This window comes from Pinus tabuliformis, chromosome 4_1, assembly GCF_031772625.1.
Source record: "Pinus tabuliformis cultivar Carrire ecotype Pingquan chromosome 4_1, CPIR1, whole genome shotgun sequence".
NCBI lineage: Eukaryota > Viridiplantae > Streptophyta > Pinopsida > Pinales > Pinaceae > Pinus > Pinus tabuliformis.
This window is the reverse complement of record NC_142303.1, coordinates 290,360,917-290,388,547: the sequence shown is the minus strand read 5'-3', so window position 1 is coordinate 290,388,547 and position 27,631 is coordinate 290,360,917. Positions and strand designations below refer to the sequence as shown.

Below are 27,631 nucleotides of genomic sequence, written 5' to 3'. Positions count from 1 at the left end.
TAGGTATGTTGACTCACCTTCATTTATGAACAATAATCTCCATTTTCGTTGTCTGCTTCGTTTTCGTTTCCACACACAACAAACAAAACAAGGACCAAAGTATAAAAAATGTGAAAAAAAAAAAAGGAAAACGAGTACAACGCACCCAAAAAAAATGAAACATAAACCCAAATACAAAAAACAAGAAAAAAAAGGAAAACAAATACAACACAAAGCATGGCCATGCTCAAAATCAACAAAACATGCAAACAAGAACAAAGGAAAATTTGCAAACATCCCCTCTGCACATCATTTCTCCTACAATGTGATCTCCTCTGCTGAAAAGTGGGCTGAAAAAGGTTAAAATGCACACAGTTAGTAATGGTAAACATGTTTAAAAACCAATAATTATACATAAAAGGAAATGCACCTCCCCAAGAGTTTGTTTTATAATGATGGACACTCTCTTTTGTATTCCATTTTCTAGTGCTCATCACAACAAGCCATCTAAAACAGATAGAAAATAAGATATTACAATCATTATATACGTTAAACTGGAGAGTTGAATGCAATAATTAATCATAATAGCAAATAAACCTTTCTTTGACATTGTTATATAACAGGGGAGAGCCCATTTTCTATTGCACGAATTCATGCCCGGTGGAGCAAGCCATCTGCAATAGATACAAAAAAAATATTAGATTTCTAAAATACATTAAACTAGAGAGAGTTTGAATTCATGAACTTGTCATGCAACTTAGTCTGAGTCTAGTTATCTTCTATGCTATACCTAAAGAAAATACAGATTTTCTAAACTAGATGTACTTCTACTACGAATAATACAATGTTTTCATAAGAGGTAATCTTTTTGAGAAAATGAAAACAACATGACTCACCCATCCCCTATGTTGCATCCGCATTGCCTAAGGTATCTTCTCCACTAAACCATCCCAAACACTACAATTGTAGTCACTCACTACACAAATCAATATTATGTATGAGATCACGAATAAACCATGAGAGAAATTAAATATTAGCCACTATATTTGTAGTCACTCACGGCACAAAGTAATATTATATATGAGATCATAAATAAACCATGAGAGAGGTTGTATAACAATTATACACATACTTGCTTGCCCTTGGCTAACATTATAGCACCAACAAGCATGAACAATAAGCTCTAAAAATGTGAAACCAAATGTAACTTTTCCCTTTATTTCGTATCAACGTTCTCGGAAAATCTCAAACCTCACACCCATTAACAAGATCATACTACCATGAACCCACGAAAAAAGGATAAATCGTTGCATAAACAACAAATATTTCAGTGGCTTAAAGCACAATATTATCATACAAGAAAAAATAATGGCTCACCAAATGTTCGTGCTGCTTTTGTAGAATGTCTAGGATATCTTCACCACTTGACCTTCATGGACTATACAGCTGTAGTCACTTGCTGCACAACGTAGATCAATATAGTTGAGTATGAGACCACATATAAAACATATGTTAAATTGAAAAACAAGTGGTGTCACAAATAATCAAAAGATAAGGCTGAGTGAAGCGCATTATGTATAGTTAAGGTGATTCACCTTCATTTATGAATGATAACCTCCATCTCATCACTTTCATTTTCACTCCCTACTCCATTTCTTTTCTTTCGCACACCCAACAAATAAAACCAAATACCAAACTACAAGAAATGAGAAAAAAATACAAAACAAAGGAAAATGAGTACCACACAAAGCATGGCCATTTTCCAACTCAACAAAAACAAAACACGTAGCCAACAACAAATAACAAATTATAAACTTCCCCTTTGCACAATATCTCCACTGCAATGTCCTCCCCTTTGCACATTATATCCACTGCAATGTCCTCTCCTCCACTACAAAGAAAAAAATGGGGTGAATAAAGTTAAAATATAGACAGAAATATTAACCGTAAGCAAACTCCAAAACCAATAGTTATTCATAATAATAAACCTACCTCCTCTAGAGTTTGCTATATAATGATAGACACTTCATTTTATATTCCACTTACTCGTGCTCACTAAAACAAGCCATCTACAACCGATACATAATTAAGATATTAGAATCATTCTACAAATTAAACTGGAGGGTTGAATGCAATAATCAATCATAATATGAAACATTCTTGCCTTCGAGTTCTATTATATAAAGAGGGTTAATCCATTTTGTATTTCACGTATTTGTGCCCACTAGAATCAACCATCTGCAATAGATACATAATAAAATATTAGAATTCTAATAAAAGTTAAACTCGACAGTTGAAGGGATGAACTTGTCATCCAACTTAATTCCGGTCCATTTATACTCCATGCTATATCTCAAAATATATAAATCTTCTAAAAAAGATGTAATTCTACTAGGAATAAGGAAATCAATGTTATCCTAATAGATGATTCTTTTTGTGAGAGGGATATAAACATATTTAAACATATTGAACACCCAAAATCATAGGGGCCACATAGCAATAGTGTTGTCTATTAGTACAATAGTTGATTGGTTGAACGGTCGGTATGCTCGACCTTGGTCGACCTTGCCATGCTCCTCTCCAGGCCACAATGTGTGGGGTTGTGTGCGCGATGTGGAGCAAGAAAGCATATAAATTTAAACATACCATTTGATGTATATGTCAAACCAATAATTAAGTGGTACTACCCCAAAACCAAGCTAGAAGGAGAAAACATCGAGCAAACGAATAATAATAACACTATTTTGATGGAAAACAACGTGACTCACCCATCCTTTGTGTTGCATCTACAATGCCTAGAGTATCTTCCCCACTCAACCCTCCTAGACAATACAATTGTAATCAATCAGTGCACAAAGTAATATATATATGATATCACAAATAAACCACAATAGCTTAAATAGCATACATATAGAGCAATGAATTAACCATACACATACCTGCCCTCGCTTTGCTAATATTATAGCTGTGACAATCATGAACAATAAGCCCTGAACATGTAAATCCTAGTATAACTTTTCCATTTGTTTCATATCAAAGTTCTGGAAAAAGTCTTGAACCTCACACCCATGAACAAAATCATACTACCTCGAAACCATGATAAAATGATAAATCATTGTGCAAACAACAAAATATTTCAGCTATTCAAGGAAAAATGTATTTTGTAGGAAAAAAGTATGTCTCACCCATCCTTTGTGCCATGTTTGTAGAATGTTTAGTGCATCTTCACCATTTCACCTCTGTAAATTATACAATTGTAGTTTTTCACTACATAAAGAAGATATATACAGTTGATTATGAGAGCATCGGTAAAACATATAATAAATTGAATAGCAAACTAATGAAGCCACAAATTAGCAAAAGTTTCTTTTACCTGACGTGCATTGCATATAGGTATGTTGACTCACCTTCATTTATGAACAATAATCTACATTTTTCTTGTCAGCTTCATCTCCGTTTCCACAACCAACAAACAAAACCAAGACCAAAGTTCTTGAAAATGTCTTGAATCTCACACCCATGAACAAGATCATACTACCTCAAAGCCATGAAAAAATGATAAATCATTGTGCAAACAACAAAATATTTCAGCGTATTAAAGGACAAGAGAATTTTATAGGAGAAAAGTACATCTCACCCATCCTTTATGCCACATTTGTAGAATGTTTATTGCATCTTCAACACTTCACTTTTGTAGACTATACAATTGTTGTTCTTCACTACATAAAGAAGATATATATAGTTGATTATGAGAGCATCAATAAAACATATAATAAATTGAATAGCAAACAAATGAAGCCACAAATTAGCAAAAAAAAATTTAACTTCACTACATAAAGAAGATATATATAGTTGATTATGAGAGCATCAATAAAACATATAATAAATTGAATAGCAAACAAATGAAGCCACAAATTAGCAAAAAAAAAATTAACATAAGTGCATTGCATATAGGTATGTTGACTCACCTTCATTTATGAACAATAATCTCCATTTTCCTTGTCTGCTTCATTTCCGTTTCCACACCCAACAAACAAAACAAGGACCAAACTATAAAAAATGTGAAAAAAAAAAAAAAAGGAAAACGAGTACAACACACCCAAAAAAAACGAAACATAAACCCAAATACAAAAAACAAGAAAAAAAAGGAAAACAAATACAACACAAAGCATGGCCATGCTCAAAATCAACAAAACATGCAAACAAGAACAAAGGAAAGTTTGCAAACATCCCCTCTGCACATCATTTCTCCTACAATGTGATCTCCTCTGCTGAAAAGTGGGCTGAAAAAGGTTAAAATGCACACAGTTAGTAATGGTAAACATGTTTAAAAACCAATAATTATACATAAAAGGAAATGCACCTCCCCTAGAGTTTGTTTTATAACGATGGACACTCTCTTTTGTATTCCATTTGCTAGTGCTCATCACAACAAGCCATCTAAAACAGATAGAAAATAAGATATTACAATCATTATATACATTAAACTAGAGAGTTGAATGCAATAATTAATCATAATAGCAAATAAACCTTTCTTTGATATTGTTATATAAAAGGGGAGAGCCCATTTTCTATTGCACGAATTCATGCCTGCTGGAACAAGCCATCTGCAATAGATAAAAAGAAAATATTAGATTTCTAAAATACATTAAACTAGAGAGAGTTTGATTTCATGAACTTGTCATGCAACTTAGTCTGAGTCTAGTTATCTTCCATGCTATCCCTAAAGAAAATACAGATTTTCTAAACTAGATGTACTTCTACTAGGAATAATACAATGTTTTCATAAGAGGTAATCTTTTTGAGAAAATGAAAACAACATGACTCACCCATCCCCTATGTTGCATCCGCGTTGCCTAAGGTATCTTCGCCACTAAACCATCCCAAACACTACAATTGTAGTCACTCACTACACAATTCAATATTATGTATGAGATCACGAATAAACCATGAGAGAAATTAAATATTAGCCACTATATTTGTAGTCACTCACGGCACAAAGTAATATTATATATGACATCATAAATAAACCACGAGAGAATTTGTATAACAATTATACACATACTTGCTTGCCCTTGGCTAACATTATAGCACCAACAAGCATGAACAATCAGCTCTAAAAATGTGAAACCAAATGTAACTTTTCCCTTTATTTCGTATCAATGTTCTCGGAAAATTTCAAACCTCACACCCATTAACAAGATCATACTACCATGAACCCACGAAAAAAGGATAAACCGTTGCATAAACAACAAATATTTCAGTGGCTTAAAGCACAATATTATCATACAAGAAAAAATAATGGCTCACCGATTGTTCGTGCTGCTTTTGTAGAATGTCTAGAGTATCTTCACCACTTGACCTTCATGGACTATACAGCTGTAGTCACTTGCTACACAACGTAGATCAATATAGTTGAGTATGAGAACACATATAAAACATATGTTAAATTGAAAAACAAGTGGTGTCACAAATGAGCAAAAGATAACGCTGAGTGAAGCGCATTATGTATAGTTAAGGTGATTCACCTTCATTTATGAATGATAACCTCCATCTCATCACTTTCATTTTCACTCCCTGCTCCATTTCTTTCCTTTCGCACACCCAAAAAATCAAACCAAATACCAAACTACAAGAAATGAGAAAAAAAATACAAAACAAAGGAAAATGAGTACCACACAGAGCATGGCCATCTTCCAACTCAACAAAAACAAAACACGTAGGCAACAACAAATAAAAAATTACAAACTTCCCCTTTGCACATTATCTCCACTGCAATGTCCTCTCCTCCACTACAAAGAAAAAAAATGGGGTGAATAAGGTTAAAATATAGACACAAATATTAATTGTAAACAAACTCCAAAACCAATAGTTATTCACAATAATAAACCTACCTCCTCTAGAGTTTGCTATATAATGATAGACACTTCATTTTACATTCCACTTACTCGTGCTCACTAAAACCAGCCATCTACAACAAATACAAAATTAAGATATTAGAATCATTCTACAAATTAAATTGGAGGGTTGAATACAATAATCAATCATAATATGAAACATTCTTGCCTTCGAGTTCTATTATAAAAAGAGGGATAATCCATTTTGTATTTCACATATTTGTGCCCACTAGAATGAACCATCTGCAGTAGATACATAATAAAATATTAGAATTCTAATAAAAGTTAAATTTGACAATTGAAGGGATGAACTTGTCATCCAACTTAATTCCAGTCCATTTATACTCCATGTTATATCTCAAAATATATAGATCTTCTAAAAAAGATGTAATTCTACTAGGAATAAGGAAATCAATGTTATCCTAATAGATGATTCTTTTTGTGAGAGGGATCTAAACATATTGAACACCCAAAATCATAGGGGCCACAAGGCAATAGTGTTGTCTATTAGTACAATAGTTGATTGGTTGAACGGTCGATATGCTCGACCTTGGTTGACCTTGCCATCCTCCTCTCCAAGCCACAATATGTGGGGTTGTGTGCGCGATGTGGAGCAAGAAAGCATATAAATTTAAACATACCATTTGATGTATATGTCAAACCACTAATTAAATGGTACTACCCCAAAACCATGCTAGAAGGAGAAAACATCGAGCAAAAGAATAATAATAACACTATTTTGATGGAAAACAACGTGACTCACCCATCCTTTGTGTTGCGTCTATAATTCCTAGAGTATCTTCCCCACTCAACCCTCCTAGATAGTACAATTGTAATCAATCAGTGCACAAAGTAATATATATATATATATATATATATATATATATATATATATATAAGATATGTTATCACAAATAAACCACAATAGCTTAAATAGCATACATATAGAGCGATGAATTAACCATACACATACTTTCCCTCGCTTTGCTAATATTATAGTTGTGACAATCATGAACAATAAGCCCTGAACATGTAGATCCTAGTATAACTTTTCCATTTGTTTCATATCAAAGTTCTGGAAAAAGTCTTGAACCTCACACACATGAACAAGATCATACTACCTCGAAACCATGATAAAATGATAAATCATTGTGCAAACAACAAAATATTTCAGCTATTCAAGGAAAAATGTATTTTGCAGGAAAAAAGTATGTCTCACCCATCCTTTGTGCCACGTTTGTAGAATGTTTAGTGCATCTTCACCATTTCACCTCTGTAGATTATACAATTGTTATTTTTCACTACATAAAGAAGATATATACAGTTGATTATGAGAGCATCGGTAAAACATATAATAAATTGAATAGCAAACTAATGAAGCCACAAATTAGCAAAAGTTTCTTTTACCTGAAGTGCATTGCATATAGGTATGTTGACTCACCTTCATTTATGAACAATAATCTACATTTTCCTTGTCAGCTTCATTTCCGTTTCCACAACCAACAAACAAAACCAAGACCAAAGTTTTGGAAAATGTCTTGAATCTCACACCCATGAACAAAATCATACTACCTCAAAACCATGAAAAAATCATAAATCATTGTGCAAACAACAAAATATTTCAGCGTATTAAAGGACAAAAGAATTTTATAGGAGAAAAGTACATCTCACTCATCCTTTATGCCACGTTTGTAGAATGTTTATTGCATCTTCAACACCTCACTTTTGTAGACTATACAATTGTTGTTCTTCACTACATAAAGAAGATATATATAGTTGATTATGAAAGCATCGATAAAACATATAATAAATTCAATAGCAAACAAATGAAGCTGCAAATTAGCGAACGATTTTTTTCACAGAAGTGCATTGCATATAGGTATGTTGACTCACCTTCATTTATGAACAATAATCTCCATTTTCCCCATATACTTCGTTTCCGTTTCCACACCCAACAAACAAAACAATTGACCAAAGTACAAAAAATGCAAAAAAAAAAAAAAAGGAAAACGAGTACAACACACCCAAAAAAAAAGAAACCTAAACCCAAATACAAAAAACAAGAAAAAAAAAGGAAAACAAGTACAACACAAAGCATGGCCATGCTGAAAATCAACAAAACATGCAAACAAGAACAAAGGAAAACTTGCAAACATCCCCTCTGCACATCATTCTCCTACAATGTGATCTCCTCTACTGAAAAGTGAGCTGAGAAAGGTTAAGATGCACACAGTTAGTAATGGTAAACATGTTTAAAAACCAATAATTATACATAAAAGGAAATGCACCTCCCCTAGAGTTTGTTTTATAACGATGGACGCTCTCTTTTGTATTCCATTTGCTAGTGCTCATCACAACAAGCCATCTAAAACAGATAGAAAATAAGATATTACAATCATTATATAAGTTAAACTGGAGAGTTGAATGCAATAATTAATCATAACAACAAATAAACCTTTCTTTGACATTGTTATATAGAAGGGGAGAGCCCATTTTCTATTGCACAAATTCATGCCCGCTAGAACAAGCCATCTGCAATAGATACAAAAAAAATATTAGATTTCTAAAATACATTAAACTAGAGAGAGTTTGAATTCATGAACTTGTCATGCAACTTAGTCTGAGTCCAGTTATCTTCCATGCTATACCTCAAGAAAATACAGATTTTCTAAACTAGATGTACTTCTACTAGGAGTAATACAATGTTTTCATAAGAGGTAATCTTTTTGAGAAAATGAAAACAACATTACTCACCCATGTTGCATCCGCGTTGCCTAAGGTATCTTCTCCACTAAACCATCCCAAACACTACAATTGTAGTCACTCACTACACAAATCAATATTATGTATGAGATCACGAATAAACCATGAGAGAAATCAAATATTAGCCACTATATTTGTAGTCACTCACGGCACAAAGTAATATTATATATGAGATCATAAATAAACCACGAGAGAAGTTGAATAACAATTATACAGAGCAATGAATTAACCATACACATACTTGCTTGCCCTTGGCTAACATTATAGCACCAACAAGCATGAACAATAAGCTCTAAAAATATGAAACCAAATGTAACTTTTCCCTTTATTTCGTATCAGCGTTCTCGGAAAATCTCAAACCTCACACCCATTAACAAGATCATACTACCATGAACCCACGAAAAAAGGATAAACCGTTGCATAAACAACAAATATTTCAGTGGCTTAAAGCACAATATTATCATACAAGAAAAAATAATGGCTCACCGATTGTTCGTGCTGCTTTTGTAGAATGTCTAGGGTATCTTCACTAATTGACCTTCATGGACTATACAGCTGTAGTCACTTGCTACACAACGTAGATCAATATAGTTGAGAATGAGACCACATATAAAACATATGTTAAATTGAAAAACAAGTGTTGTCACAAATGAGCGAAAGATAAGGGTGAGTGAAGCACATTATGTATAGTTAAGGTGATTCACCTTCATTTATGAATGATAACCTCCATCTCATCACTTTCAATTTCACTCCCTGCTCCATTTCTTTCCTTTCGCACACCCAACAAATAAAACCAAATACCAAACTACAAGAAATGAGAAAAAAATACAAAACAAAGGAAAATGAGTACCACACAAAGCATGGCCATTTTCCAACTCAACAAAAACAAAACACGTAGGTAACAACAAATAAAAAATTACAAACTTCCCCTTTGCACATTATCTCCACTGCAATGTCCTCCCCTTTGCACATTATCTCCACTGCAATGTCCTCCCCTTTGCACATTATCTCCACTGCAATGTCCTCTCCTCCACTACAAAGAAAAAAAATGGGGTGAATAAAGTTAAAATATAGACAGAAATATTAACCGTAAGCAAACTCAAAAAAACATGCAAACAAGAACAAAAAAAAAAAATTGCAAACATCCCCTCTGCACATCATCTCTCCTACAGTGTGCTCTCCTCCGCTGAAAGGAAAAAATGTGGGTTGGTTAAGGTTAAAATGCAAACACAACTAGTAATGATAAGCACATTTCAGAACCAATAATTATTCATAATAAGAAACGCACCTCCCCTAGAGTTTGCTTTATAACGATGGACAATCTTTTGTATTCCGCTTCTTCGTGCTCATCAGAACAAGCCATCTACAACAGATAGAAAATAAGATATTACAATTGTTGTATAAGTTAAACTGGAGAGTTAAATGCAATAATTAATTATAATAAGAAACGCACCGTTCTTTGAGATTGTCATATAAAAGGGGAGAGTCCATTTTGTATTGCACGTATTCAGGCTCCCTGGAAAAAGCCATCTGCAATAGATACACAAAAAAAATATTATATTTCTAAAACATATTAAACTAGAAAGTTTCAATTCATGAACTTGTCATGCAACTTAGTCCAAGTCTACTTATATTCCATGCTATACCTCAAGAAAATGCGGATTTTGTAAACTAGATGTACTTCTAATAGAAATAATACAACCAATGTTTTCATAAGACGTAATCTTTTAAGAAATTGAAAACATGACTCACTCATCCTCTATGTTGCATTTGCATTGCCTAAGGTATCTTCTCCACTTGACCATCCCAGAACACTACAATTGTAGTCACTCACTACACAAATAAATATTATATATGAGATCACAAATAAACCATCAGAGAAATTAAATAATAGACACTATATTTGTAGTCACTCATGACACAAAGATATATTATATATGAGATCATGAATAAACCATGAGGCAAACTTAATAACAATTATACAAAGCAATGAATTAATGATACACATACTTGCTCTGCCTCGGCTAATGTTATAGCAGCAACAAGCATGAACAATAATCTCTAAAAAAGTGAACCCCAGTGTAACTTTTCCTTTTATTTTATATCAAAGTTCTCGGAAAATCTTGAACCTCACACCCATTAACAAGATCATACTACCCTAAAGCCATGACAAAAGGATAAATCGTTGCATAAACAAAAAATATTTCAGTGTCTTAAACCACAATATTATTATGTAAGAAAAAAATTATGGCTCACCATTTGTCCGCGCTACTTTTGTAGAATGTCTACGGTATCTTCACCACTTGACCTTCATGGACTATACAGTCGTAATCACTTGCTACACAAAGTGTATCAATATATATTAGTATGAGACCACATATAAAACATATGATAAATTGAAAAACAAGTAAAAGGAATCACAAATGAGAAAAAGATAATTGTGAGTGAAGTGCATTGTGTATAGTTAAATTGATTCACCTTTACTTATGAATGACATCCTCCATTTCGTCACTTTCATTTTCTCTCCCTGCTCCCTTCCTTTCCTTTTGAACATCCAACAAACAAAACCAAATACCAAACTACAAGAAATCAGAAAAATACAAAACAAAGGAAAATCAGTACAACACAAAGCATGGTCATGTTCAAAATCAGCAATAACAAAACATGTACAAACAACAAATAAAAAATCACTAACTTCCCATTTTCACATTATCTCTATTGTAGTGTCCTCTCCTCCTCTCCTCAACTGAAAGGGAAAAAAGTGGGGTGAATAAGGTTAAAATATAAACACAATAATTGGTAAACAAATTTCAAAACCAATAGTTATTCATAATAGGAAACATACCTCCTCTATAGTTTGTTATATAATGATAGACACTCCATTCTATATTCCACTACTCGTACTCAACAGAACAAGCCATCTACAATACATACATAATAAAGATATTAGAATCATTATACATGTTAAACTGGAGGGTTGAATGTAATAATCATTCATAATATTAAACATTCTTGTTTTCAAGTTCTGTTATATAAAGGGGGATAATCCATTATGTATTTCACGTATTTCTGCCCACTGGAATCAACCATCTATAATAGATACACAATAAAATGTTAAAATTCTAATAAAAGTTAAACTAGAGTAGAAGGGATGAAAACTTGTCATCCAACTTAATTCCAGTCCATTTATATTCCATGCTATATCTAAAAATATATAAATCTTCTAAACAAGATGTAATCCTACTAGGAATACGGAAATCAATGTTATCATAACAGATGATTCTTTTCTTGAGAGGGATCTAAACATATTTAAACATATTGAACACCCAAAATCCAAGGGGCCAGAAGGCAATAGTGTTGTCTATAAGCACAATGAAGGGTCGGTATGCTTGCTTGCTCGACCTTCCCATCCTCCTCTCTAGGGCATGTTGTGTGGGGTTGTGTTTGTGATGTGGAGCAAGAAAGCATATAAATTTAAACATACCATTTGATGTATATGTCAAACCACTAATTGAGTGGTACTACCCGAGAACCACGCTAAAAGGAGAAAATGTCGAGCAAATGAATAATAACACTATTTTGTTGGAAACCAACATGACTCACCCATCCTCTGCATTGCATCTACAATGCCAAGGGCATCTTCTCTACTCTACCCTCCCAAAAGTACAATTGTAGTCACACACTGCACAAAGTAATATTATATATGGTATCACAAATAAATAAACCACAAGAGCTTAAATAACATGCATATAGAGCGTCCCGGATCTGGGTGTCTGAATGTTGTACTGGTACGTGGGAAGCAGCATGGGTGGGCGCGTGGCTCATCTCCACCACCTCTTGGCCTCTCATGATACCGATCTTTAATTCCCCTAAGATCAAATTCAATGCTGCTTTATTGCAGCCTGTCCCTCCTCTCTGGCCCGTCCATTACCTAATCATGTTGCCCTCAATCTGTCTCATTCGCGCTCCTCCTTTGCACTCCAGTCCCTCCTTTGCAGCTGCAGAGAACCGTTCTCGCACCATCACGGGGACTCTCTGGGCTCCGGTTCGATGGGTGGATTCATGGTTAATGCCTCAGGCTTCTCACTGCCATACCTGCAAATCCGCTAGCTACTTGACGTCTGCTCTCCCTTTCGCCCATCTGGGTGTTAAAGCCAAGCTTGTTCTAATCTTTTTCTGCCTCCATAGTTTAGCAGGCCGCCAGGATCTCCCTGCTCTTCCGGTTATGCCGAAACTCCGCCAGAGGATGAGCTCAGGAGAGGCAGCTCCAGGGGGCAAATGGGCTGCCAGGCCTCCTCCTCCACGACGGACTCCTCGACTTTTGGTTCGGACTTCAGTATGGGCCGGTATCCAGTTACAAGGAGTGGGCGGGGAAGGGGCAGAGGTCTGCACAATTTGGCAGCAAGCTCTTACAATTCTACGACTAATTCCGCTAGGCTTCAATTCCCCTGCACTCATGGCAATTTCTCCTTCATGGCTTCTGTTACCATAGAGCTGAGCGAGATTAATGCTGGTCAGGAAGCTGTTTCCCCTGGAGTGACTACGGAAAGGCTTGCGACAGACAGACATGGCCTTGAACTACGAGCAGAGCAAGGCCTCAGGCTCGGGCAAGGGCATGGAATCCCAAATCATGAATGATAAGGCGAGCCCGAGGGTCCCGCATGGTGGCGGCTCTACAGGCCAAAAGGGCCACCCCTCTGATGACGAAGAAGATTATAATTTTGGTTGTCGCATCATCGAAGAGCAGCCCGATACTTCTCATGATGTTTAAACAGGTTTGTGCTCTATGGTTTTTTTGGAATTCAGTTTGCATGAGGACTTTCATTCGTCACCTTCTTCACAGTCAGTATAAGCGCTCCGCTACAATCGCCAGTTTCCCCCGCGCGGGAAGCACTCTGCTTGCCTATGGTTTTTGGTCTCGGTTGTAGTCTCAATTGCTTCTGAAGTTTGCACTCAGATTTGGTTCCAAGCAGTGTTTCTTGGTTTACTTGCCATGGATTAGTCATCTTGTTTCGGATGTTGTATGGCGCCAATTTAATTTTCAGTTCCAAGCACATCATTGGGGTTTTTTTTTTTACTTTTTGTAATAGTTATGATCAGGTCACTTGCAGTCCTTCAGGAAAATAATCAGCAGGGTAGTTTTTTGAGTTTTGTTCAACTATGATTTGTAAACATGCCGCATCATTGGGCTATCTTTCACGAGGCCATGGCCTCGGTGTAACAATTTTTGTATCAATATAGAAGTAGACTTATTCAAAAATAAAAATAAAACTTAAGTAAAAAAAAAAAAACATACATATAGAGCGATGAATTAACCATACACATATCAACCCTCCCTTGGCTAATATTATAGTTGTGACAATCATGAACAATAAGCCCGAAACATGTAAATCCTAGTATAAATTTTCCATTTGTTTCATATCAAAGTTCTGGAACAAGTCTTGAACCTCACACCCATGAACAAGGTCATATTACCTCGAAACCATGACAAAATGATAAATCATTGTACAAACAACAAAATATTTCAGCTATTAAAGGACAAAAGTATTTTGTAGGAAAAAGTATGTCTCACCCATTCTTTGTGCCATGTTTGTAGAATGTTTAGTGCATCTCCACCACTTCACCTTTGTAGATTATACAATTGTAGTTCTTCACTACATAAAGAAAATATATATAGTTGATTATGAGAGCATCGGTAAAACATATAATAAATTGAATAGCAAACAAATGAAACCACAAATTAGCAAAAGTTTCTTTTACCTAAAGTGCATTGCATATAGGTATGTTGACTCACCTTCATTTATGAACAATAATCTACATTTTTCTTGTCAACTTCATTTCCATTTCCACAGCCAACAAACAAAACCAAGACCAAAGTTCTCGAAAATGTCTTGAATCTCACACCCATGAACAAGATCATACTACCTCAAAACCATGAAAAAATGATAAATCATTGCTCAAAATACAAAATATTTCAGCGTATTAATGGGCAAAAGAATTTTATACGAGAAAAGTATGTCTCGCCCATCCTTTATGCCACGTTTGTAGAATGTTTATTGCATCTTAAACACTTCACTTTTGTAGAATATACAATTGTTGTTCTTCACTACATAAAGAAGAGATATAGAGTTGATTATGAGAGCATCGATAAAACATATAATAAATTGAATAGCAAACAAATGAAGCCACAAATTAGCAAAAAAAATTTTTGACAGAAGTGCATTGCATATAGGTATGTTGACTCACCTTCATTTATGAACAATAATCTCTATTTTCCTTGTCTGCTTCGGTTCCGTTTCCACACCCAATAAACAAAACCAAGACCAAAGTACAAAAAATGTGAAAAAAAAAAAGGAAAATGAGTACAACACACCCAAAAAAAGAAACCTAAACCCAAATACAAAAAACAAGAAAAAAAAGGAAAACAAGTACAACACAAAGCATGGCCATGCTCAAACTCAACAAAACATGCAAACAAGAACAAAGGAAAATTTGCAAACATCCTCTCTGCACATCATTTCTCCTACAATGTGATCTCCTCTGCTGAAAGGTGGGCTGAAAAAGGTTAAAATGCACATAGTTAGTAATAGTAAACATGTTTAAAAACCAATAATTATACATAATAGGAAATGCACCTCCCCTAGAGTTTGTTTTATAACGATGGACACTCCCTTTTGTATTCCATTTGTTATTTCTCATCACAACATGCCATCTAAAACAGATAGGAAATAAGATATTACAATCATTATATAAGTCAAACCGGAGAGTTGAAAGCAATAATTAATCACAATAACACATAAACCTTTCTTTGACATTGTTATATAAAAGGGGAGAGCCCATTTTCTATTGCACGAATTCATGCCCGCTGGAACAAGCCATCTGCAATAGATACAAAAAAATATATTAGATTTCTAAAATACATTAAACTAGAGAGAGTTTGAATTCATGAACTTGTCATGCAACTTAGTCTGAGTCTAGTTATCTTCCATGTTATACCTCAAGAAAATATAGATTTTCTAAACAAGATGTACTTCTACTAGGAACAATACAATGATTTCATAAGAGGTAATCTTTTTGAGAAAATGAAAACAACATGACTCACCAATCCCCTATGTTGCATCCGCATTGCCTAGGGCATCTTCTCCACCAAACCATCCCAAACATGACAATTGTAGTCACTCACTACACAAATCAATATTATGTATGAGATCATGAATAAACCATGAGAGAAATTAAATATTAGGCGCTATATTTGTAGTCACTCACGGCACAAGGTAATATTATATATGAGATCATAAATAAACCATGAGAGAAGTTGAATAACAATTACACAGAGCAATGAATTAACCATACACATACTTGCCCTTGGCTAACGTTATAGCACCAACAAGCATGAACAATAAGCTCTAAAAATGTGAAACCAAATGTAACATTTCCCTTTATTTCATATCAAAGTTCTCGGAAAATCTCAAACCTCACACCCATTAACAAGATCATACTACATTGAACCCACGAAAAAGCATAAACCATTGCATAAACAACAAATAGTTCAGTGGCTTAAAACACAATATTATCATACAAGAAAAAATAATGATGCACATATTGTTCGTGTTGCTTTTGTAAAATATCTAGGGTATCTTCACCACTTGACCTTCATGGACTATACAGCTGTAGTCACTTGCTACACAACGTAGATCAATATAGTTGAGTATGAGACCACATATAAAACATGTGTTAAATTGAAAAACAAGTAAATCATGTCACAAATGAGTGAAAGATAAGAGTGAGTGAAGCGCATTATGTATAGTTAAGGTGATTCACCTTCATTTACGAATGATAACCTCCATCTCATCCCTTTCATTTTCACTCCCTGCTCCCTTTCTTTCCTTTCGCACACCTAACAAATAAAACCAAATACCAAACTACAAGAAATGAGAAAAAAATACAAAACTGTTGGACACAGATTGTCATTGATGTCAATATGGCAATATTCAAGAGGAGGAGACAGAGCATATCGGAGCCAAGAGGAGCAAATGGACCGAGAGGAGCAGATGGAGCAAGAGGAGCAATATATATAGAGCCATCGGTATATGCCAAAGAGGAGGTGCACACAGAGCCATCGGAGGAGCTACAGGAGCAAGAGGAGCCATCGGAGGAGCTATCGGAGCCATACTTATAGACCATACATATATGCCAAAGAAGAGGAGCAATGGAGCAGACAGAGTTAACGGAGATACAGGAGCAAACAGAGCAAATGGAATAGAGCATATATATATGCCATATATATGCTCCATTAAACGGAACATTGGGCGGACGTGAATTCTTATTAAGATTGGTCCAGACCCATATCGGGTCCGAAACCAATATCGCATCGGAGGAGTGGAGCCTTTCGGAACCGCCGAAGTGTATGCTCCGAAATCCCGGAGCCGAAGTATTATGAAGTGCAGCAGATAAGGATTTCGGGTCCGAAATCAATATCGCATCGGAGGAGTGGAGCATTTCGCAACCACCGAAATGTATGCCCCCACAGACCGGAGCCAAACCATTATAAAGGGGAGCATAAAGTAATGTCGGGTCCGTAAAGGCTTGCAATGGACGCGATATGCGATTTAGCGCTGACCGTCCGATCTGAAAGAATAATGAACGGCGGAGATCTAATCGGCAATCGGCATATCGGAGCGATCGCGTCGGAAGGATCGAGGGAAGCGATATGTGACATCGCCGATAATTGGAGCCGAAATATTATAAAACAGAGTCTAAAAGGGCATCGGGTCCGCACCTCGTCGGAGGTCAGGGCTTAAGAGTTTATGGAGACCGCCGAAATCCGGACCCGCCGAAATTTATAAAGGCGGAATTATAATCCTTGAGATCCGCGTACATTGAGTTAAGCGGGTTTTATGTTAGTTCTGTGTATTGATATTATATGGTTATATATGGCCATGAGGGGTTTTATGGTAATTCTATATATGTCTATAAGTGTGGCGGGTTGATTAAAGCGCTCAGTGATGGTTGATAAAACGCTCGGGTGGTGGCTTCCGATGGGTGATTAAAAGCACCGATAAAGCCTGGATAAACAGAGGTAACTGACAGGGCAAGCAAGCGCTGAGGAAGCCGAAGAGTCTACGGAGTAAGGAAGCTGAAGAGCCTGTGAAGAAAGGAAGTCAAAGAGCCAGTGAAAAAGAAGAAACGAATAGACAGAGGCATGGAAGTATATAAAAGCAGCAAAAACAGAGAACCTAGGCCGTTGTTGGTGGACGGTATAACCTGAGCATGAGATAGAGGAAGCAGCAGAAGAAAAGGGGGCAGCAGAAGCAGTGGAAGCTGAAAAGAGTGCAGCAGCACACCAGTGTATACCAAAGAGGTTGGAGCCTCAGAATTGAACAGGATTGAAGTCCTTGGGAGTTGGTACTCCTATGGCAAAATAGAGTTGGTGCTCAGGAGGTTGGAGCCTCACCAAAGTCCAAGTTGGAGCTTGGCAACCAATTGTGACCATCTATTTATTGTATTTATTTTACTCCACAGTTATATTAATAAAAGCATTTATTCCTGCTGTTTATTTTGTGTTCTGAACATATATGTTTTAACTAGTAAAACAATAGTGAATTGTAAGAAATACTGATTCACCCCCCCTCTCATCCCTTTCATTTTCACTCCCTGCTCCCTTTCTTTCCTTTCGCACACCTAACAAATAAAACCAAATACCAAACTACAAGAAATGAGAAAAAAATACAAAACAAAGGAAAATGAGTACCACACAAAGCATGGCCATTTTCCAACTCAACAAAAACAAAACATGTAGGCAACAACAAATAAAAAATTACAAACTTCCCCTTTGCACATTATCTCCACTGCAATGTCCTCTCCTCCACTACAAAGAAAAAAAAAAATTGGGTGAATAAGGTTAAAATAAAGACACTAATATTAACTGTAAGCAAACTCCAAAACCAATAGTTATTCATAATAATAAACCTACCCCCTCTAGAGTTTTCTATATAATGATAAACACTTCATTTTATATTCCACTTACTCGTGCTCACTAAAACAAGCCATCTACAACAGATACATAATAAAGATATTAGAATCATTGTACAAGTTAAACTGGAAGGTTGAATGCAATAATCAATCATAATATGAAACATTCTTGCCTTCGAGTTCTATTATATAAAGAGGGATAATCCATTTTGTATTTCACGTATATGTGCCCACTAGAATCAACCATCTGCAATATATACATAGTAAAATATTAGAATTCTAATAAAAGTTAAACTCGACAGTTGAAGGGATGAACTTATCATCCAACTTAATTCTGGTCCATTTATATTCCATGCTATATCTCAAAATATATAAATCTTCTAAAAAAGATGTAATTCTACTAGGAATAAGGAAATCAATGTTATCCTTATAGATGATTCTTTTTGTGAGAGGGATCTAACATATTTAAACATATTGAACACCCAAAATCATAAGGGCCACAAGGCAATAGTGTTGTCTATTAGCACAATAGTTGATTGGTTGAAGGGTCGGTATGCTCAACCTTGATCGACCTTGCCATCCTCCTCTCCAGGCCACAATGTGTGGGGTTGTGTGCGATGTGGAGCAAGAAAGCATATAAATTTAAACAAACCATTTGATGTATATGTCAAACCACTAATTAAGTGGTCCTACCCCAAAACCATGCTAGAAGGAGAAAACATCGAGCAAACGAATAATAATAACAACATTTTGATGGAAAACAATGTGACTCACCCATCCTCTGTGTTGCATCTACAATGCCTAGGGTATCTTCCCCACTCAACCCTCCTAGACAGTACAATTGTAATCAATCAGTGCACAAAGTAATATTATATATGATATCACAAATAAACCACAAGAGCTTAAATAGCATACATATAGAGAGATGAATTAACCATACACATATCTGCCCTCGCTTTGCTAATATTATAGCTGTGACAATCATGAACAATAAGCCCTGAACATGTAAATCCTAGTATAACTTTTCCATTTGTTTCATATCAAAGTTCTGGAAAAAGTCTTGAACCTCACACCCATGAACAACAAAATATTTCAGCTATTCAAGCAAAAATGTATTTTGTAGGAAAAAAGTATGTCTCACCCATCGTATCTGCCACATTTGTAGAATATTTAGTGCATCTTCACCATTTCTCCTTTGTAGATTATACAATTGTAGTTCTTCACTACATAAAGAAGATATATACAGTTCATTATGAGACCGTCGGTAAAACATATAATAAATTGAATAGCAAACAAATGAAGCCACAAAGTAGCAAAAGTTTCTTTTAATTGAAGTGCATTGCATAGAGGTATGTTGACTCACCTTTATTTATGAACAATAATCTACATTTTTCTTTTCTGCTTCATTTCCGTTTCCACGTATTTTGTAGGAGAAAAGTACATCTCACCCATCCTTTATGCCACATTTATAGAATGTTTATTGCATCTTCACCACTTCAATTTTGTAGAATATACAATTGTAGTTCTTCACTACATAAAGAAGATATATATAGTTGATTATGAGAGCATCGATAAAACATATAATAAATTCAATAGCAAACAAATGAAGCCACAAATTAGCAAAAGATTCTTTTAACTGAAGTGCATTGCATATAGGTATGTTGACTCACCTTCATTTATGAACAATAATCTCAGTTTCCCATGTCTGAATGATTTCTGTTTCCACACCCAACAAACAAAACCAAGACCAAAGTAAAATAAATGTGCAATAAAAGGAAAACGAGTACAACACACCCAAAAAAAATGAAACCTAAACCAAACTACAAAAAAACAAAAAAAATAGAAGCAAAACAAAGGAAAACAAGTACAGCACAAAGCATGGCCATGCTCAAATTCAACAAAACATGCAAACAAGAACAAAGGAAAAATTGCAAACATCCCCTTTGCACATCATCTCTCCTACAATGTGCTCTCCTCCTCTGAAATGAAAAAAAGTGGGCTGAAAAAGGTTAAAATGCACACAGTTAGTAATGGTAAGCATGATTAAAAACCAATAATTATACATAAAAGGAAATGCACCTCCGCTAGAGTTTGTTTTATAATGATGGACACTCTCTTCTGTATTCCATTTGCTAGTGCTCATCACAACAAGCAATATAAAACAGATAGAAAATAAGATATTACAATCATTATATAAGTTAAACTGGAGAGTTGAATGCAATAATTAATCACAATAACAAATACACCTTTCTTTGACATTGTTATATGAAAGGGGAGAGCCCATTTTGTATTGCACGAATTAATGTGCACTGGAACAAGCCATCACAATAGATACAAAAAAAAAAAAGATTTCCAAAATACGTTCAATGAGAGAGTTTGAATTCATGAACTTGTCGTGCAACTTAGTCTGATTCTAGTTATCTTTGATGCTATACCTCAAGAAAATATAGATTTTCTAAACTAGATGTACTTCTACGAGGAATAATACAATATTTCATAAGAGGTTATCTTTCTGAGAAAATGAAAACATGACTCACCCATTCCCTATGTTGCATCCGCGTTGCTAAGGTATCTTCTCCACTAAACCATCCGAAACACTACAACTGTAGTTACTCACTACACAAATCAATATTATGTATGAGATCAAAAATAAACCATGAGAGAAATTAAATATTAGGGAATATATTTGTAGTCACTCACGGCAAAAAGTAATATTATATATGAGATCATAAATAAACCATGAGAGAAACTTAATAACAATTACACAAAGCAATGAATTAACCATACACATACTTGCTTACCATTGGCTAACATTATAGCACCAACAAGCATGAACAATAATCTCTAAGAATGTGAAACCAAATGTAACTTTTCCCTTTATTTCGTATCAAAGTTCTCAAAATATCTCAAACCTCACATCCATTAACAAGATCATACTACCCTGAAGAGCCATGAAAAAGGGATAAATCGTTGCAAAAACAACAAATATTTCAATGGCTTAAAGCACAATATTATCATACAAGAAAAAATTATGGATCACCAATTGTTCGTGCTGCTTTTGTAGAATGTCTAGGGTATCTTCACCACTTGACCTTCATGGACTATAAAGTTGTAGTCATAGTTGAGTATGAGACCACATATAAAACACATGATAAATTGAAAAACAAGTAAATGGTGTCACAAATGAGCTAAAGATAATAGTTAGTGAAGTGCATTATGTATAGTTAAGGTGACTCACCTTCATTTATGAATGATAACCTCCATCTCATCACTTTCATTTTCTCTCCTTTTTCTATTTCTTTCCCTTCGCTCCATTTCTCTCCTTTCGCACACCCAACGAATAAAACCAAATACCAAACTACAAGAAATCGGAAAAAAATACAAAACAAAGTAAATTAGTACAACACAAAGCATGGCCATGTTCAAACTCAACAAAAACAAAACATGTAGGCAACAACAAATAAAAAATTACAAACTTCCCCTTTGCACATTATCTCTACTGCAATGTCCTCTCCTCCACTACAAGGAAAACAAAACAATGGGGTGAATAAGGTTAAAATATAGATACAAATAGTAACGGTAAGCAAACTCCAAATCCAATTGTTATTCATAATAAGAAGCATATCTCCTCTAGAGTTTGCTATATAATGATAGACACTTCATTTTATATTCCACTTACTTGTGCTCACTAAAACAAGCCATCTACAACAGATACATAATAAAGATATTAGAATCATTATACAAGTTAAAGTGGGGGGTTGAATGCAATAAAAAGTCATAGTATGAAACATTCTCGCCTTCGAGTTCTGTTATATAAAGAGGGATAATCCATTTTGTATTTCACGTATTTGTGCCCACTAAAATCAACCATCTACAGTAGATACACAATAAAATATTAGAATTCTAATAAAAGTTAAACTCAACAGTTGAAGGGATGAACTTGTCATCCAACTTAATTCCAGTCCATTTATATTCCATGCTATATCTCAAAATATATAAATCTTCTAAAAAAGATGTAATTCTACTAGGAATAAGGAAATCAATGTTATCCTAAGAGATGATTCTTTTTGTGAGAGGGATCTAAACATATTTAAATATATTGAACACCCAAAATCATAGGGGCCACATGGTAATAGTGTTGTCTTTTAGAACAATGGTTGATTGGTTGAAGGGTCGGTATGCTTGCTTGCTCGACCTTCCCATCCTCCTCTCTAGGCCACAATGTGCAATAATAACATCCCTTGGTGGCAAGCCCACCAAGATAGCTCAATAATATAAAAATAAGCCTCTCATCAGTGCAAAATAATAAACATAATGAGTCCTTGGGCCATTGAGAAGGCCTAGTGGAGTCCAAAGTGTGCCAAGGTGAGAGAATAGACTCCAAACATGGTGAATGAGGGGTTGGCCCTTACATCCAATCAAGTCTCATGTGGTGTCCCCAAGAGGGTGTGGGGGACAATGACATCCTCATGGTTCTCCAAGTGGATTGATAATGCCTGTAACCGTATTTAATTGAAAGGATGATGACATAAGCCCTATCTTTGTCTCCTGCGGTGAAACACATTTTCATCTGGACCCTGAAACCTCTGCCAAGTGTATGGTACAAGTGTGAAGTCAGTTGGGCATGGTGATCCACGTGCATCATCCTCATCCAAAAGGTGGAACACAAGCAATCACTGAATGGTATTGGGATTCATGAAGTTCTCTTTTCCATGGTGGAGGCCCATGGCTCTCTACGCTCACCCTACAAGTGTCAATGTGGCCCTCTGGAGGGTTTGGACCCCGTATAGGGAGACCAAACCCAAAATGGAGACCCACCTACAATCCTGCATAAGATCCAATGCATCCCCTTGCCCTCCAATACAACAAATCATTAGAGTAATCAAGTAAAAGAGCTTACAAATCATGGAATCAAATGGACATTTCATGGTGGCATGCCCTTCCATAGTGGGCTTTGGCATGTATATGTGTCTCCAAGCTCAATAAGGGGGTTAAACAAGGACCCTATTAGGTGGTTTCGGCTTTTAAAGAGGGTAACATGTCCATGGTACATCCGTCAAGTGGTAGGTGGCATGTGATATAATGATGGGATGGAGTGGGGATCAAGGGAATGATTTAAGCCACATGCCATGGTACATGGGTAGCTATAATAGGGGAAGGCCACATTTGGGTATATGAGTGTAGGAGGAAGCAATCGTGGTACATAAGTTACTTCGACCTTTGTTTTTCCACCCTTCTTCATATGCCTTTTGGTTTTGATTGATTTTTCTTCATAATTGCTTCGGGCTCCAGGGGATGAGACCATGATGTGTAGGATATAGCAGTAGATACCCCCTTTAAAGTGGGGCAGTTCATTGCCCACTAGGGGTTGGGACAATCATGGGTTCCTTAATGTGGAGGGGGGTTCATCTTTGACACATAGGAACTAGGGTGATGGCCATAGATAAGGGGTAGAGCTCATGTTTGGCTTTTTCCCACGTGCTAAATTTGTATGTCCCGACCATCTTTTGTATTTTGTGGTAGATTTTGTGTTAAGAGTGGCCAAATTATGCTTTTTCCTTTCGTTTTAGCTGCATCAACCTCCGGGACATTGTTCTAGGCTCAACTCAAAGTGCGGACAAGGGGAGGGGGAAGCTAACCCTTTATGGACCCAGTGGACAAATGTGGACCCAAATGTATATAGTGTCGAGAAGTGGGACCACACAACCAAAATCAAGATTTCCCATGTAGTGTTAGCCCTAAAGCTAATAGCAAGTAAAGGAGATCACATGGGACTAGGATACAAGGCTAACCACCAAATCGGGCAGAGGAGACAAGAGTACAGACCTAGCCCACTCTTTCCGTCGAATCCCCACACCAATCCATGCCCAAAAGCGTCCATTATAAGTTAAAAAGATTAATCAACTATACCAATGAAAAGCCATACCTTCAAGGTCGGGAGGCCCACCTTCAAACATATGATCATAACAGATGGGCGAGGGACCACGTGGTTGGCTTAGGTGGCAAAGATAGTGGCACATCGAGCTATCTAGTGGCTACAAGGAGTTGTTGGCTATCGGCTGAGGACCATCTAGGAGAATTTTTTCTCCTATGGATACTACCCACTGATTGTGAGTAACAGGCACTACGAAATGATTTCATAGCGCTCTAAAAAACTTTGTATTTCGGATTTTATGAAGGTGAAACGATCCGGCCTTGTCCTAAATGACTTCCCACAGCCTTAAATTGCATCTTGACACAAAGAATGACTTCATACACCTTCCTTCACCTCTTCTCCAAGGTTAACTCGAATTTACTAGACGGGGACAAATCTCAATGGGTTTTGACAACATTCAACAAAACAGGGTGCTCTGTTTTGTTCTACAACAGCGCTCAATCACTAACAGAAATTCATGCAACCACTATTCCAGGGCGTGCTTACGCATTTTTTTACAGACTTTACAATGGGAATCCAAAAAAAGACAAAATGGGCAATTGCACCATACAACTTTGCCATTCAAAAATCAATCAAAGAGGCATTTTAATAGTGTTTCCAAAACATAATGCTATGTTCTACAGTAATAGTATTTAATTGTTGCAAATCTCGCACAAACACTATGTCAGAACACAGGGAACACTTTCCGACAGGGATTTGAACCAAAATACAAAAGAACCGTGCACAACTACACAACGGTTGAGGCCACAATATTCATGTTTCCTTTCAATATGAACTCAGCATACGATATACTAGCACCAACAACATATCAATAGCAAGTACTCAGCTATCCATGACAATATAAGGCCCAATAACAGTATACCATCAATACATAGCATCTATAGCCACTACACTTCTCAACACATTCATATTCTTAACATAAATCGACTCAACAAGTGCAGACAAACAACTTCATTAACAATATACAGACAGAAAAACAAACACAGAGGAATATGAACATGTTGCTCATTAACCAAATTCAAATATACATTCAACTAGCCAAATATACAATGTGGGCATGTGCAGCCTAGGCCTCTCGACCTCTGCCTCTTCTCCTCGCGCTGGAGCTTCTCTTCTTCTCTCTTCCTCTTTTTCCTTTGTTGCACTGCTCTTCTCAAACACTCTTCCTCTTTAAAAAAAAAACTAACATGGGACAACCAAGAGTCACAAGATGAATCGTTTCCCCTTCTCCACAAAATAAGGGAAACTGAAACAACATTTACATTAGGAAATAATTCCTCCAATTTATTCTAGAAACAAAACTCATTTCCTAACGCAAATATCTATAATTTCTTACAAAAACATCTAAATTTCTCCGAGCATCATCATGTGACCATCCCATCACATAAGCAAGCTTCGGTCCAGTCTTCATCGAATTTAGTCCTCCATCTATGCACTTGCATCAATGCCTGAGACATAAAGATTAGCACATGGGCAAAAGCCTAGCATGAGCTCTAACTACCTCATATGGCCATCACCCGATTCCTGAGCACATGACGCTCCATTAAATTAAAGAGGAACCTTACATGTCCCAACACCAATTAGCGATAAACTAACTCATCTTAAAGGGCTAATAAAACTATTATATCATACAAAGCAAGTTCTAACCCTTGAGCTATAAGCGGTAATACAAGGAATAATCAAGAAGAAGTAAAAGGCACACTATAGGGGTGGAAAAATCGGGCGAGCCAGTAACTTATGCATCCAAGAATGCTTCCTCCTCACATCTATACACTCAAGATGCGAACACCCCCATTAGTTGGTTCTTTTGACCATGAAACTTGACCATGAAGTTTTCTACCCTCCATTGCCACATTATTATACACTAACACCTATTAATTGAAAGGCAGACCAAGGAAATGCCACTTCCCCTTAGGGGCTGGAAGCACCTAATAGGGTTGACCATTAGCCAACCCTACCAAGAAAGAAAACATCTTTGTGAGAACTTGGTCGTGATTTCGGAAGCAGATCTCTGTGTTAAGTAATAATATTCCCTTAACATTCAAGTTTGGTTCACTTAAATGCATTATTGATCTTAGTCTCTGATGAATGGTTGCTTTCACTAAAATCATGTTTTCCTTTTTTCAGGTGGGTCACTGCAATGCAGTCCTTGGGCAGCCACTCCATAAGCACCCAAGCCCTTCAGAGAAGTACATGGCTAAAGAAAGTGTAGCATCGAGAAACTGGAGCCTCCTGATAGGACTAGCATATGACACGTGTCCTAGAGTAACTCCAAGACCTAAGACATTGGTTTACTTTTTCCTGGTTTTGAGGATTCTTCATGATGACACTACTGAACCCAATATGCCCCCAGGTTAGCCTTGATGCAACCTGATGGGCAAGAGTTGATTGAGAGCCCAAATGAGGATGGTCTCCCATTAAGAGACTAGGGAGGGCTTGTTGCACCAGATAAAGCCCTAACATTGGAGAAAAGGAGGCCTTATTTGATAATTGTAGACCCATGGAGACCACTTGATGGTGCCCCAAGTACCCTTGAGACCCCACAGGAAATATTGAGGTGGATTAGAGGGCCATCCCTCAAATTTTGGATCTCCCAGGCATCTTAACACGTTTTGACACCTCATCATACTTTGGCATGGCATTTAGAGCATTAATTATGGATGGCGTCAGCATATAGAGTGGCCACAGCTCACACTTGTGGGTTATTAGGAGATTTGATCCTCATATAAATGGACAATAGGCTCAAATCATTTTCATCATCAGTTATGGATCAATTGGGCCTCTCTAAAAGACTTCAACCTAGCTAAAATTCACCATGTATCTTGTGGAGATGTGATCTATTGTGGATTTTTTCTTATGGAGTTATTCTTTGGTATTGGAGATGTCATTGTGGAGCAATAATGGATTGGAACATGCATTCTATCTTGCAAGTGTTCCTTGTATTTGATATATCTTTATATTTTGTGGCTATTGCATCAAATGGTTAATTGTATAGGGTTTCTATGTGCATTGTTGAAACAACAATATTATATGCATACCCATTATAGAATTTGTTTGACAATCACATTAGTGAATCTTTCAACTA

At 36.1% G+C, this 27,631-nt stretch overlaps 1 protein-coding gene and 4 long non-coding RNA genes across 33 annotated transcripts in view; all 5 read right to left on the bottom strand.

The window, feature by feature from the left end:
- The window catches only part of LOC149175411 (protein TOPLESS-RELATED PROTEIN 2-like), a 28,571-nt gene extending 22,614 nt beyond the window's left edge, over positions 1 to 5,957 (bottom strand). For 27 of the 29 annotated variants that reach the window (XM_089419653.1, XM_089419664.1, XM_089419644.1 and 24 more), the window contains exons 1-17: positions 5,874 to 5,957; positions 5,508 to 5,771; positions 5,290 to 5,371; positions 4,809 to 4,888; positions 4,510 to 4,586; positions 3,948 to 4,262; positions 3,353 to 3,698; positions 3,165 to 3,246; positions 2,919 to 2,969; positions 2,748 to 2,801; positions 2,144 to 2,217; positions 1,972 to 2,048; positions 1,575 to 1,870; positions 1,357 to 1,438; positions 876 to 955; positions 577 to 653; positions 18 to 329 (exon numbers count right to left, since the gene is read on the bottom strand). The gene's annotated coding sequence lies outside the window, so the exon portion shown is untranslated. The remainder of the gene's footprint in view (positions 1 to 17; positions 330 to 576; positions 654 to 875; positions 956 to 1,356; positions 1,439 to 1,574; positions 1,871 to 1,971; positions 2,049 to 2,143; positions 2,218 to 2,747; positions 2,802 to 2,918; positions 2,970 to 3,164; positions 3,247 to 3,352; positions 3,699 to 3,947; positions 4,263 to 4,509; positions 4,587 to 4,808; positions 4,889 to 5,289; positions 5,372 to 5,507; positions 5,772 to 5,873) is intronic. The other 2 variants (XM_089419640.1, XM_089419663.1) reach the window with 2 other exon arrangements.
- Positions 5,958 to 6,045: 88 nt separating this feature from the next.
- On the bottom strand, positions 6,046 to 11,376 carry LOC149175410 (uncharacterized). The gene is made up of 14 exons (XR_016258556.1): positions 11,118 to 11,376; positions 10,896 to 10,977; positions 10,392 to 10,472; positions 10,093 to 10,169; positions 9,928 to 10,002; positions 9,344 to 9,825; positions 9,126 to 9,207; positions 8,631 to 8,703; positions 8,332 to 8,408; positions 7,770 to 8,084; positions 7,541 to 7,629; positions 7,318 to 7,355; positions 7,096 to 7,149; positions 6,046 to 6,119 (listed from the first exon to the last, which is right to left on the bottom strand). It is a non-coding gene; the product is annotated as an uncharacterized LOC149175410 (long non-coding RNA).
- A 2,832-nt stretch (positions 11,377 to 14,208) lies between these two features.
- On the bottom strand, positions 14,209 to 15,176 carry LOC149175409 (uncharacterized). Its single transcript, XR_016258555.1, has 3 exons — positions 14,886 to 15,176; positions 14,434 to 14,745; positions 14,209 to 14,293 (listed from the first exon to the last, which is right to left on the bottom strand). It is a non-coding gene; the product is annotated as an uncharacterized LOC149175409 (long non-coding RNA).
- Positions 15,177 to 15,400: 224 nt separating this feature from the next.
- On the bottom strand, positions 15,401 to 16,558 carry LOC149175408 (uncharacterized). Its single transcript, XR_016258554.1, has 4 exons — positions 16,461 to 16,558; positions 16,239 to 16,320; positions 15,742 to 15,821; positions 15,401 to 15,518 (listed from the first exon to the last, which is right to left on the bottom strand). It is a non-coding gene; the product is annotated as an uncharacterized LOC149175408 (long non-coding RNA).
- Positions 16,559 to 20,384: 3,826 nt separating this feature from the next.
- Positions 20,385 to 27,631, bottom strand: part of LOC149175407 (uncharacterized) — a 33,829-nt gene continuing 26,582 nt past the window's right edge. The window contains exons 4-6 of the long non-coding RNA XR_016258553.1: positions 21,850 to 22,130; positions 21,149 to 21,227; positions 20,385 to 20,610 (exon numbers count right to left, since the gene is read on the bottom strand). This is a non-coding gene — a long non-coding RNA (uncharacterized LOC149175407). The remainder of the gene's footprint in view (positions 20,611 to 21,148; positions 21,228 to 21,849; positions 22,131 to 27,631) is intronic.